The sequence below is a fragment of the Microcaecilia unicolor genome, chromosome 10 (genome assembly GCF_901765095.1).
Source record: "Microcaecilia unicolor chromosome 10, aMicUni1.1, whole genome shotgun sequence".
Classification (NCBI taxonomy): Eukaryota; Metazoa; Chordata; class Amphibia; order Gymnophiona; family Siphonopidae; genus Microcaecilia; species Microcaecilia unicolor.
The window spans coordinates 145,421,968-145,435,458 of record NC_044040.1 but is presented as its reverse complement, the minus strand read 5'-3'; the positions used below and the strand labels follow the sequence as shown (position 1 = coordinate 145,435,458).

At 50.6% G+C, this 13,491-nt stretch overlaps 1 protein-coding gene across 1 annotated transcript in view; it reads right to left on the bottom strand.

The window, feature by feature from the left end:
• ATG16L1 (autophagy related 16 like 1) overlaps positions 1–13,491 on the bottom strand; it is a 303,900-nt gene that overhangs the window by 93,208 nt on the left and 197,201 nt on the right.

Sequence of the window (13,491 nt, the reverse complement as noted above, 5' to 3'; positions counted from 1 at the left end):
AGGTCCGCGGAGCAGTAGCCAACCCGAAAGGGAGGGCTCTGAACTGGAAGTGTCGTCCCAGGACTGCAAAACGCAGGAAGCGTTGATGAGGAGGCCAGATGGGAATATGCAGGTACGCTTCCTTGATGTCCAAGGAAGCCAAGAACTCTCCTGCCTTCACTGCCGCTATAACAGAGCGGAGAGTCTCCATGCGAAAGTGCCGCACTTTCAAGGCCCGATTGACCCCTTTGAGGTCGAGGATAGGCCGGACAGAACCTCCTTTCTTTGGTACCACAAAGTAAATGGAGTAACGTCCCTTGCCAATCTGATTTTCTGGCACCGGAACGACCGCACCCAGGCGGATCAGGTTGTCAAGGGTCTGCTGCACTGCCACAGCTTTGACCGGAGACTTGCAGGGAGAGAGTACAAACCCGTCTCTTAAGGGTCGGCAGAACTCTAGCTTGTAGCCGTCTCTGATGACTTCCAGCACCCAAGCGTCTGAAGTTATTGTGGTCCACTCGCCCAGAAACGAGGACAGCCGTCCTCCAATCAGCACTGGGGCGTGGACCAAGGCTCCGTCATTGGGTACGAGACCCTGGGGGAGGACCGGAGGGAGCACCTCCGGGACGGCGGTCTCTGCGAAAGAAATGCTGCTTGGGGGAGAAAGTCCTCTTGAAGGAAGAGGGGGCAGAGGAGCCCGACCTGCCCGGGCGGTACCGACGGGCTTCCTGAAACCGTCCTCTGGAGGTACCGGAACGAGTACTAGCACGAGCCCTGACCTCTGGTAACTTCTTGCCCTTAGACGTGCCGAGATCGGTCACGATTTTGTCCAGCTCGACCCCAAAGAGCAGCTTGCCTTTAAAAGGCAATCTAGCCAGGCGGGATTTAGAGGCGTGGTCAGCAGACCAATGTTTCAGCCAAAGCCACCGCCGCGCAGAGATTGTCTGAGCCATGCCTTTAGCTGAGGCTCTCAAGACATCATACAGCAAGTCTGCCAAATAGGCTAAGCCCGATTCCAGGGCCGGCCAATCAGCCCTCAAGGAATGATCCGAGGGGGAAGCCCGCTGCACCATAGTCAGGCAGGCCCTGGCCACATAGGAACCGCAAACCGAGGCCTGCAAACTTAAAGCAGTCGCCTCAAAGGACGACCTTAAGGCCGCCTCCAATCTTCTGTCTTGGGCGTCCTTTAGGGCCGTGCCACCTTCCACCGGCAAAGCCGTTTTCTTAGTCACCGCAGTGATTAAAGAATCCACGGTAGGCCACAGATAGGCCTCACGTTCACTTTCAGGCAAAGGATAGAGGCGGGACATAGCCCTAGCCACTTTGAGGCTCGCTTCCGGGACATCCCATTGAGCCGAAATTAAGGTGTGCATGGCATCATGCACGTGGAAGGTTCTAGGCGGGCGTTTCGTCCCCAGCATAATGGCAGAGCCAACAGGGGCTGAGGGAGAGACGTCCTCCGGAGAGGAAATCTTCAAAATGCCCATGGCCTGCACTAACAGGTTGGGCAAATCCTCTGAGCTAAAAAGCCGCGCTGCAGAGGGGTCATCCGCTCCAACCGAGCGGGGATCCGTCTCCTCCAAGGAATCCGCAAAGGACCGTTGGGAGAACTCAGATACGCTGCCCTCATCTACATCGGAGGAGACAAGGTCCTCCAAGGCCTGGGAATTAACCCGAGGGCGTTTACCTCCGGGGACCTCAACCTCTTTACCAAACGAGGGAGCAGGGGCAGCGTTTTGCATAAGGAAGGCCTGATGCAGCAGCAAAACAAACTCGGGGGAGAAACCCCCCAGACTGTGCACTTCCGCAGCCTGGGCTACAGCCCTAGACGCACCCTCAACCGGCGCTTGCAAGAGCGGGGGAGAGACATGCTGCGCATCCAAAATGGCGTCCGGCGCGACACTCCGCGAAGGAGCCGCGCGGGGAAAAACGGCGCTTAACTTTAGCCGCTTTGGTGCCGTCGCCCAAATTAATGGCGTCCATGGCATTAATGTCTCCCTCAAGGGCGGCCCACGAAGAAGCCGTCCGAGCCGCGTGGCCGGCCAAGATGGCGGAGGCGAGCAGCGGGGGATGGGCGTTTATGGCGGGGAAAAACCGCAACGCCGGAGGAAGGACCGGGACACTCATCGGTCACGAAACTGTCACCCAACAAGGGCGAATCAGACTTTAAGACCCCCGCATCCCCTCTAGAAGCGCCTAAGCGATCCAGGGAGCGACTGTTTGCGCCCTCGCCCTCCGACGCCATATGCCACGTGGAGATCAATCGGGGAACCCCCTGCCCGCTATAAAAAGGTAAAAATTACCTGCTTTCCGCTCCGAGCTGTAACGACCTGGTGTCCCAGTGAGTAGCTGCAATAAACGTTTAAATAAACGTCGAAATAAACGCCTTTAAGGACGTTCAAAAATTTTTTTTTTTTTTTTTTAACGGAGCCAGCGGGAGGGGGGAGAAAAGGAGGGACCTGGCGCCACCAGGTTTGCACTTGCTCAAGAAGAGCCCTCAACCCCAGGCACTCAACAAAACCTAAAAATTAGGCTTGGAGGCCTAGCCAGAGCTGCTGCTGTGTGTGACCACCACCTGCTGAGATAGAGAACATACTGAGGAGTTTCCGGCAGCACATGACCACATATAGGGAGGCAAAAGGATTGCTCTCTATCTCCACCTGCTGGTAGATGGACACAACCCACCAGTCTATGGATTGATCAGCTTGATGATATGGAAATATTGTTTACTGTCTTAAAAAAATTGAAGTGCAATCATCAAACAATAACAGGTAACAAAAGTATGGATCAATTATAACACTTACTAAACATTTTACTTTCTAGAAAGTACCCGAGGAGATCAGAACACATAGCTGCTCATCAGTTATCAAATATAACTGTTTTACAGGGTTTCAGCAAAGAGATTCCACTCTCTCTTCTCCTGAGCTGAAACAGGGGGGAGGAGGGGGGGGGGGGACCAGTACAATCCAAATGAAAAAAGCTCCTGAGCCAATCAGAGCCCAGTCAACAAGTTTGAAAGTATACTGCAGTCTTCCTTTCCAAAAGGCTTAAAACAAAGAAAACAGCCTTGGTTCTGAAGCAGCTTCAAAATATAAACATTCACCACCTGCTGGCCAAACTACAGAAATACACTTCAGAATTATTCAATACAATTTACAGGCTTAAAAACACACTGTTCTGTCAGTTATATTCTCTTACAAGAAGATGGAGGAAGAAAAGAAAACCCTGAATATTCTAATGACATCACTGGTGTAACAGGTGGTGCATCCTGGCAGTATGTTAATTCCAAAGCTATAAGTAATAGTAGAAATAGATAAAATACTTGCAAGATAAAAAAAAACAAAAACAAAACAAAACCCTAAATAATCTTCCAGGGAACCTCTGTAGAACGTGAAACTGCTGTATTTCCAAACCAGAGGCAGACAACTAAGGATATTCCAAAACTCAGTCTTCCAGGGAGGGGCCTGGACTGGTCTAGTAAGAGTCAAGAAAAGGGAATTATCAGGCAAGAATACATTTTACCATATCCCGTTAGAACAGTTCAGACTGAGGATGTACCAAAGGCTACATAGAGAGGTAAAGGTAATGCATTTGATACACTGCCTTTTATTTATTATGTCATTTATACTCCAATGTGGCTTACATCACACTGCAAAGGCGGACGCCAATACAGTAAAGTGAAAGCTACATACCTGTAGAAGGTGTTCTCTGAGGACAGCAGGCTGATTGTTCTCACTGATGGGTGACGTCCGCGGCAGCCCCTCCAATCGGAGATCTTCCCTAGCAAAGACGTTTGCTAGACCGCGCACGCACGCACACCGCGCATGCGCGACAGTCTTCCCGCCCGAACTCGCTCGTGTTCATCAATCCAGTAAATAGCAAAGACAAGGGAAGACACAACTCCAAAGGGGAGGCGGGCGGGTTGGTGAGAACAATCAGCCTGCTGTCCTCGAAGAATACCTTCTACAGGTATGTAGCTTTCGCTTTCTCCGAGGACAAGCAGGCTGCTTGTTCTCACTGATGGGGTATCCCTAGCCCCCAGGCTCGCTCAAAACAACAAACATGGTCAATTGGGCCTCGCAACGGCGAGGACATAATTGAGATTGACCTAAACTTATTCAACTAACTGAGAGTGCAGCCTGGAACAGAATAAAAATGGGCCTAGGGGGGTGGAGTTGGATTCTAGACCCCGAACAGATTCTTCAGCACCGACTGCCCGAACCGACTGTCGCGTCGGGTATCCTGCTGTAGGCAGTAATGCGATGAGAATGTGTGGACAGATGACCACGTAGCAGCCTTGCAAATCTCTTCGATAGTGGCTGACTTCAAGTGGGCCACTGACGCTGCCATGGCCCTAACACTATGAGCCGTGACATGACCCTCAAGAGTCAGCCCAGACTGGGCATAAGCGAAGGAGATGCAATCTGCTAGCCAATTAGAAATGGTGCGTTTCCCGACAGCCACTCCCCTCCTGTTGGGATCAAAAGAAACAAACAATTGGGCGGACTGTCTGTGGGGCTGTGTCCGCTCCAGATAGAAGGAAAATGCTCTCTTGCAGTCCAATGTGTGTAGCTGATGTTCAGCAGGGCGGGTATGCGAACGGGGGAAGAATGTTGGCAAGACAATTGACTGGTTCAGATGGAACTCCGACACCACCTTTGGCAAGAACTTAGGGTGAGTGCGGAGGATTACTCTGTTATGATGAAATTTGATATAAGGAGAATGAGCTACTAGGGCTTGAAGCTCACTGACTCTGCGAGCTGAAGTGACTGCTACCAAGAAAATGACCTTCCAGGTCAAGTACTTCAGATGGCAGGAATCCAGTGGCTCGAAAGGGGGTTTCATCAGCTGGGTGAGAACGACATTGAGATCCCATGACACTGTAGGAGGCTTGACAGGGGGCTTTGACAAAAGCAAACCTCTCATGAAGCGAACAACTAAAGGCTGTCCTGAGATCGGCTTACCTTCCACACGGTAATGGTATGCACTGATTGCACTAAGGTGAACCCTTACAGAGTTGGTCTTGAGACCAGACTCAGACAAGTGCAGAAGGTATTCAAGCAGGGTCTGTGTAGGACAAGAGCGAGGATCTAGGGCCTTGCTGTCACACCAGACGGCAAACCTCCTCCATAGAAAGAAGTAACTCCTCTTAGTGGAATCTTTCCTGGAAGCAAGCAAGATGCGGGAGACACCCTCTGACAGACCCAAAGAGGCAAAGTCTACGCTCTCAACATCCAGGCCGTGAGAGCCAGAGACTGGAGGCTGGGATGCAGAAGCGCCCCCTTGTTCTGAGTAATGAGGGTCAGAAAACACTCCAATCTCCACGGTTCTTCGGAAGACAATTCCAAAAGAAGAGGGAACCATATCTGACGTGGCCAAAAGGGAACGATCAGAATCATGGTGCCTCGATCCTGCTTGAGTTTCAGCAAAGTCTTCCCCAACAAAGGTATGGGAGGATAGGCATACAGGAGGCCCTCCCCCCAATGCAGGAGGAAGGCATCCGACGCTAGTCTGCCGTGGGCCTGAAGTCTGGAACAGAACTGAGGGACCTTGTGATTGACTTGAGCGGCGAAGAGATCCACCAAGGGGGTGCCCCACACTTGAAAGATCTCGCGTACCACTTGGGAATTGAGTGACCACTCGTGAGGTTGCATGATCCTGCTCAATCTGTCAGCCAGACTGTTGTTTACGCCTGCCAGATACATGGCTTGAAGAAACATGCCGTTCCGGCGAGCCCAAAGCCACATGCTGACGGCTTCCTGACACAGGGGGCGAGATCTGGTGCCCCCTGCTTGTTGATGTAGTACATGGCAACCTGATTGTCCATCTGAATTTGAATAATTTGACGGGACAGCCGATCTCTGAAGGCCTTTAGAGCGTTCCAGACCGCTCGTAACTCCAGGAGGTTGATCTGTAGATCTTGTTCCGGGAGGGACCAACTCCCTTGGGTGTGAAGTCCATCTACATAAGCTCCCCACCCCCGGAGGGACGCATCCGTCGTCAGCACCTTTTGTGGCTGAGGAATTTGGAAAGGATATCCCAGAGTCAAATTGGACCAAATTGTCCACCAAAGGAGGGACTGAAGAAAACTCGTGGAAAGCAGGATTACGTCCTCTAGGTCCCCAGCAGCTTAGTACCACTGAGACGCTAGGGTCCACTGAGCTGATCTCATGTGGAGGCGGGCCATGGGAGTCACATGCACTGTGGAGGCCATGTGGCCGAGCAATCTCAACGTCTGCCGAGCTGTGATCTGCTGGGACGCTCGTACCCAGGAAACAAGGGACTATTAACATTGCAGTTCCATTTATTTATTAGGATTTACCTTTCTTTTGTTTTAGAATTGTACACCACTGTGATCTGTGAGTTAGGTAATGTTGGTATAGCAAAATACCAAACAAACTATGAATTATAATTTGTACTTAGGAGGTAGAACTTGTGAATTAAGACTGATGGAACAAGAAAAAGTAGGGCAGACTTGAGCGTGATCTAAGGAAATGTGTTTCTACTGAAAGTATGGACCAGAGATTTTGGTGGAGAGGATACGATTGTTGAGTTCAGCAGGTATGGATTAACAGACTGAATGTTCTGTGTTTAAAAGGCTCCCAATATTTTAAAGGTACCCTCTCAGGCAAAGCCCCCCAAATTGCTAATGTTTATCATTTTTCTCTAAGAGAAGACTCAACTGTCTTGACACTACGGATATATCAGCCTTGTGGGAAAGATCTGAGTGACAAGTTATAAACTAGTTCCACACTAATTGTGAAGTTTGTACTGGAATCAGACTTAGATGGTCCTAAACTTTCTTTCATCAGAATATTTTGTTTATTAATTTTCCTGATGTGGCAAGAGCCACTTAGAGAAGGAAGAAGTTATTTCTTGGAATGAGAACACAGGATATGCAGATGAGAGGCCAATTCTTTCCTAAATTCTCCTTTGCCTGTCAAGTGATCTATCAGAATACCCATTTATGGGTCCAATTTTCAGCTATCAGCGTTTTGCTGATAGCTGCCGGCATTATCCCTTGAAATTCAATAATGGGCCATGTTCGGGCTCCAGGACTGAATTTCCGGGTATATGGGAGCGGCAAAAATATAGCTAGATAATGCGATATTCAGCACTTAAGGAGAAATTAGCGCTTACCTGCTAATTTTCTTTCCTTTAGGCCTTCCAGATCGGTCTAGACATCACACGTAGGTTATACGAACAGTATAACACATCTGTGCAGCTGCCAGGCAGCCACTAAGTTTTTTTTTTTTTTTTTTTTTAACAACCTTAGCAACCAAAAGAACCAAAATAACTATATACACACACAAAAAGTTCAAGAGTCTTCACACTGCTACGGACATACTCTATGACAGAAAGATCAAGGGAGGGTCCTTGACCAGTGTAGAAGGCCTAAAGGAAGGAAAATTAGCAGGTAAGCCCTAATTTCTCCTTCCTTGTCAGCTCTTCCAGACCAGTCCAGATATTCCACTTGGGAAGTACCAGAGCAGTAAGTAACACAGGTGGGACCCCACGGAGCCCCGCAGAGAGCACCCCGGCCCAAAAGATGCGTCCTGTGTGGCCTACACATCCAGCTGAAAATGCCGTATAAATGTGTGCTTGGACGACAAAACCACCACCTGACAAATATCTTGAGGCAGGAGCAAGGTAGCCTCCTTCCATGAGAATGCCCCACCCCCCACCGAGTGTAATGGGCCCCGAGACCCAAAGGGACCTGTCAGCCTTTCAGAAGATACAAAGAAGAAATACATTCCTTAAATCATCTTGCCAGCGTCGCCTTGGAAGCTGCCACACCACTCTTGCAGCCAACAAATAGAATAACCTGTCTGAACCTCGGAACTCCTTTGTCCTCTGCAAGTATGCGGACAACGGGCGACGCACATCCAGGCAAGAAGGTGACACAGCTCCTGATCCTCAGTCAGATCCCCAAAGACCGGAAGCGAGATTCACATGAACGGAGAGGCTACCTTAGGAAGAGAGGCGGAAACTGTCCTCAAAACCACCCTCTCCGCTGAAATGTGTCTGAAGCTCCAAAAATCTCCTGGCCGACATAATGGCAACCAAGAAAACCGCCTTCAAGGAGAGATCCTTTAGGGAATAAGACAAGGGCTCAAACGGTGCTAACACCAGAGCCAACAAAACCAAATTAAAGTACTACAGAGGCACTAACTGGCAGCAAGGGGGGCGAAGAAGCTTGACCCCTCAAAGGAAGCGCCCGACATCCGGCAAAGTAGCTAAAGGATTGCCAAGCACCGGCCCCCCCAAAATAGGTCAAGGCTGCCACCTGTACCTTCAAGGAGGCCAAGGCCAGCCCCTGGTCGAAGACAGCCTGAAGAAACTCCAAAATGAGGCAAGGAAGCCCGAAGTGGGGAACAATTGCGCTGCTGACACCAATCCTCAAACAAACATTCACCAAACCCACACATACACCAGAGACACGGATTTCCGCATAGTGGCCATCAACGAGGAAAACCCCTTCTTTCTCAACCTCACCCTCTCAATAGCCAAGCTATAAAAGAGAACAGAGCCAGATCTGGCATGCTTACCATAACCTGAAGGAACAATTGATCCACACCCTGCAGACTTCAGGGCTCTACAGCTCCCAGACTAATCAGATCCCCATACCATGGTCTCCTGGGGCCAATCTGATGTCACCAAAATCACGGGACCTGTGTGGTTCTCAATCCGCTGCAGAACGAGACCAAAAAGAGGCCATAGAGGGAACACATACAGTAAGTTCTGAGCCAGCCATGGTTGCACCAAAGCGTCCATGCCCTCTGATCTTCCGTTGACTGAAGAATCGGGAAACCTGAGCATTACTCAATGTTGCCATGAGGTTCATCACCAGGAGTCCCCTACATGCCCAAAATGTGACAGAAGGCCTCCGCTGGGTCTATGGTGGTTTGACAGAGAAAATATGACTGGACGTTTCCATGTCAGCAACATGCATTGCCGAGATTCCTTTGAGATGAGTCTCTGCCCAGGAGAGCAACAGGGCAGTCTCTCGTGCTACCCGCACACTCCGTGTGCCTTCCCTGACAATTGATGCAGGCCATGGCCATGCATTGCTGGAAAGAACTCTCACCACTCTGCCACGGAGAACTGGAGCGACAGACTCCAGTGTGAGCCAAAGTCACTCTGGTCGCCAACTGGTTACTGATCATGTTACCTCATCGTGCCCCAACGCCTCTGCGCTACCTTGCCCAAGCAATACACAAACCCTTCCACTAGGCTGGCATCCATTGTCACTAGTGTCCAAAGCATAGCCTTCAGGCTTATTCCCTGCCACTGATGCTGAGGATCCAGCCACCAAACCAAACTGAGCCTCACCACCTCTGGAAGGGGCTGGCGCATCTCCATGGCTTGACGCTAAGGAGACCAATACGACAACAATGCCTGTTGGAGTGGACGCATGTGCGTCCTGGCCCATGGCACCACTTCCAGAGTCGTTGTCATGGACTTGAGGACCTGCAAGAGGTCGTGAATCTGCGCCTGGAGAATGACGATCTATTTCCGAGGAAGAAACACCGGCAACAAGCATGTTGAACCAAACTCCGAGGTACACAAGGCACTGAGAGGGCACCAGGTGACTCACAGCTGCTGCAGAAAGCAACCACTCAAGATGTTTCCCTCTCGCTCTCCCGCGCTGACTTTGCCTGGGTCAGCCAATCGCAAGAAACAGATGGACCAGAACACCTTCCTTCCACAAGACCGCTGTGACTACCACCATGACCTTGGAAAACGTCCAAAGAGCCATTGCCAAACCAAAAAGAGAATAAAATTGAAAATGCCACCCTAAGACAGCAAACTCGATAAACCGCGGATCTGGACGATGGGAATATGCAGATAGGCCTCAGTGAGATCCAGGGATGTGTGAGGAATTTTCCCGCCCGAACCACTACAATAACTGAGCTCAGTCTCCATACGAAAACTGGGCACGTTGAGGGCCCTGTTCACACACTTGAAATCCAGGATAGGACAAAAAGTACCCTCCTTCTTTGACATCACGAAGTAGATGGAGTAAGAGCCGCAACCATGCTCTGATGGAGGAATGGGAACCATCACCACTAGCTGCTAAAGGCACAGCAAGGTGTCTGTTCACCCTTCCTTTCCAGCAGGATCAATAAGGAGACTCCAGAAACAGACCTGGAAGTGGCCACCCAAATTCCAAGGCATAGCTTTCCTGAATGACCTCTAGAACCCACCTGTCTGTGGTGATGTGGGCCTACCTCTGGTAAAATTTGTGAAGCCTGCCCCTCAGCTCAACAGAGAACAGACCCCCCCCCCCCCCCGAGACTCTCGTCTCTGTCCAGAGGGGAAGGAGGCAGAATCTCAGCCACCGTAATGGCTGCCCCGAAAGGGCTGAGTCCTACTACTACTACAAATCTCTGAACCCCCCCCCCCCCCACAAAACAAAACAAAACAAAAAAACTGACCTCTCTCTGCACCCCCTGGCAGCTGGGCCTGCAACGTCAGGCCTCATGAAAGCGTCTCAAGCCAAATCACCTCTACCAACCCCCTTGGGTCTGCCCAACAGACATGGAACTCTGGCCTTGCCTAAACCCTTAACCAATTTGTCCAATTCCTCCCCAAAGAGCAGAGAGCCCCAAAAGGGAAACGAACATAGCTAAGACTTGGAGGCCACATCAGCCACCAAACCATGAAGCCACAACACCCTGCAGGTGGCCACCACTAGAGACATGCTCAGCCGAGGCCCTAAATAAATCATTCAAGGCATCAGCCAAGAAGGAAGCCCCCATTTCCAGCTTCGCTGTGTCCACCGCAGCAGAATCCGAGCAAGTGCCATCCAGAAGGTCCTCAGGCCACTGGAAACAGTCCCGGGCCACTAGACCTCCACAAATTGAGGCTTGCAAGGCCAGAATGGAGATAGCAAAGCTCTGTTTCAGAACAGACTCCATTTTGCGATCCTGAGTGTCCTTAAGGGCCATCCCACCATCCACTGGAATGGTAAGTCTTCCGTGACACTGCCGCAATCAAGGAGTCAACCATAGACGGCTGCAAAGAGTCCCTTATCCTCCTGAGAAATGGGATACAGTTTCATCATAACCTGCGCCACCCCACAAAGGGGTGTCTAGGGCAGACCACGCTGCCTGAACCATATCCCGGTAGGTCCTGAATCATAGGAAAAGACTTGGAGAGCTTCCATATGCCCTTCACCAAGGGATCTACACCCCTAGCGGCCACATCCGATATCTGAGAGGTTTCCCCTTCTCCAAAATGAAGTACTGTGAAGACTTGCGCAATTAACTCGGGCAACTTCTCCTGATGAAAAATACAGAGCACTGATGAATCCTCTCCTGGGATAAAGGCCTGCTCGGACTCCAGAGTCCCTAGCTCAATGACCGACTCCAGGTCATCTCCACCTAAAGGCAAGGAGCCCAGGTCAGCCAACTCTTCCTCCCAGGAGAACTAAGGACATTTAGGGTCCTGAGTTCTGTCATCTCCTGCAGGTTCACCAGCCTGCCACACCCTGAAAAGCGACCACACAAACTCCGGGGGAAACCACACTGCACTCCCAAAGAAGGGCCCCCCTGGTGGCCTCCACACATGCTGGGCCTGCTGCTACATCCCAACTGCGGAGGGCCCTCCACCGCACAGGAACCAGCTGACATGGCCACCGTTCCTGCCAAAACAGAACCCGGCTACCTGAGGAACCATAGTCAGCACTGTCCCTCAAAGCACCCACCACACCAGACTGCTCGGGCTCCCTGCATTTACCACACACAGTTCCCAGCCCTTCAAATCCATGCCAGCCACAACTTTTACAGTGCTGGGACTGCTCAATCATCTTTGGGCCGCACAACACCCAGACTGCACACAGCCCAGACGGGCACCAGGAAAGACTACACTGCAGCTAACCCAGAAGTTCCTCCACCGGAGCCCAGCACTATAAATAACCGAATGGTTGGGTGGGGGAAGGCCTGGGGATTTTCCTGCTTTGTTCCTCTTTTGGTCTTCTTTTTTTTAGGCACTTAGGTTGCTGCAAGCTGCCCTAAAAAAAAAAATCCCAAGCTTGCAGCAACCCTGCTCCATCAAGGCAACGTGGTTCTCCCAAATTCAGGGAGCCCGACTAGAGGGAGGGACCCATCACCTGCGTGCAACACCCCATGGACCTACCAGCACCAGTCACAGACTGCACGTCTACCATCTGCTGAAGACTGATAACAATACTGGCTGCCTGGCAACTGCACAGAGGTGTTATACTGTTCAAAGGTTTGTAGTGTTCTCAGTCTCCATCTGCTGGTAGGTGTGCATAACCCAAGCACAATGTCTGGATCAATCTGGAAGAGCCGACAAGGAACTGGCTATGGCGAACTGAATAAAGACTTTTATGCGGTCCTATTTATGTGCCAAGTACCGAGCCCACCCCTGGAATGCCCCCAAAGATGCCCATTTCGAGTCGGGCATTAAATGGACATTTCAGCAGCACTAGTCGGTTAAGTGCTGCCAAAGATATAGGGCCTAATATTTAAATCGCCTGTCCAGGGCTAACTAGGTATATTTTTGATAGTTACTTATCTTCCTTTTTGAGAGAACCTATCTACTATAATAAAACTCACCCTCAACGTTCTGAAGACAACGTTCTGAAGTCACTCAGTCACTCCCTGAAGGGTTCATGGATTCATGGTGTTGAAGCCACAATACTGACCATGTCTCTCTGCCCCGCCCTCGCATGACGGACCAATCAGAAAAAACACCCTCAACATTCTGAAACACAAAGGACCATTACAACACCGTTCCCAGGCAACACTAGGCAATGTAAGACGTTGGCAATCAGAGGAAACTACGTGACAATAAGGGAGGAGCATTCCCCAGCAGAATGGCTCATTATCTGTGCAGCACGGAGAGCACAGAACCACCGCTGAAATGAGAGAAGAATATTCCTGCTGTGGGTATGTGCAAAAATAGACCGGGGGGGGGGGGGGGGAGAAATGTTTAAATGCCTAATGCATGCCAGTACTGAAGAGTGCCAGAGGGCCTATAACACAGACTATATTTGGGATCGCTTGACATGGAGTCAGAGGAGCCGGAAAGCAACGTGCCCGTCACCATCTGGGACGTGGGCGAACAGGACAAGCTGCGGCCCAGCTGGAAGGATTACCCGCGACCCAGCCAGCAGCAAACAGCGACCAAGGACAGCACAGCACATCCCCCAACCCCCAAGCAAAAAACAAAACAAAAAAAAAAGACACACATCAACAACCTGCACACACACCGCACCCTCACACAAAATAACTCTGTGACACATACACACAAAAAAAGCCACATGCTAGCGCCCGTTTCATTGGTTTCGGAAACGGGCCTTTTTTACTAGTTTCACAATAGTTTCCCGATCTGCTTACATAGCTGAATGACTACCTCTTAAGTAATGTGATAAACAGAGTCATTCAAACCTATCAAAATAAATGATTAGCTAGCCCTAGCCTTTAAATTCCAATTTGCTAGATTATGGGTTGTCAACCTCGGCCCTCGAGAGCTGCAACCCAG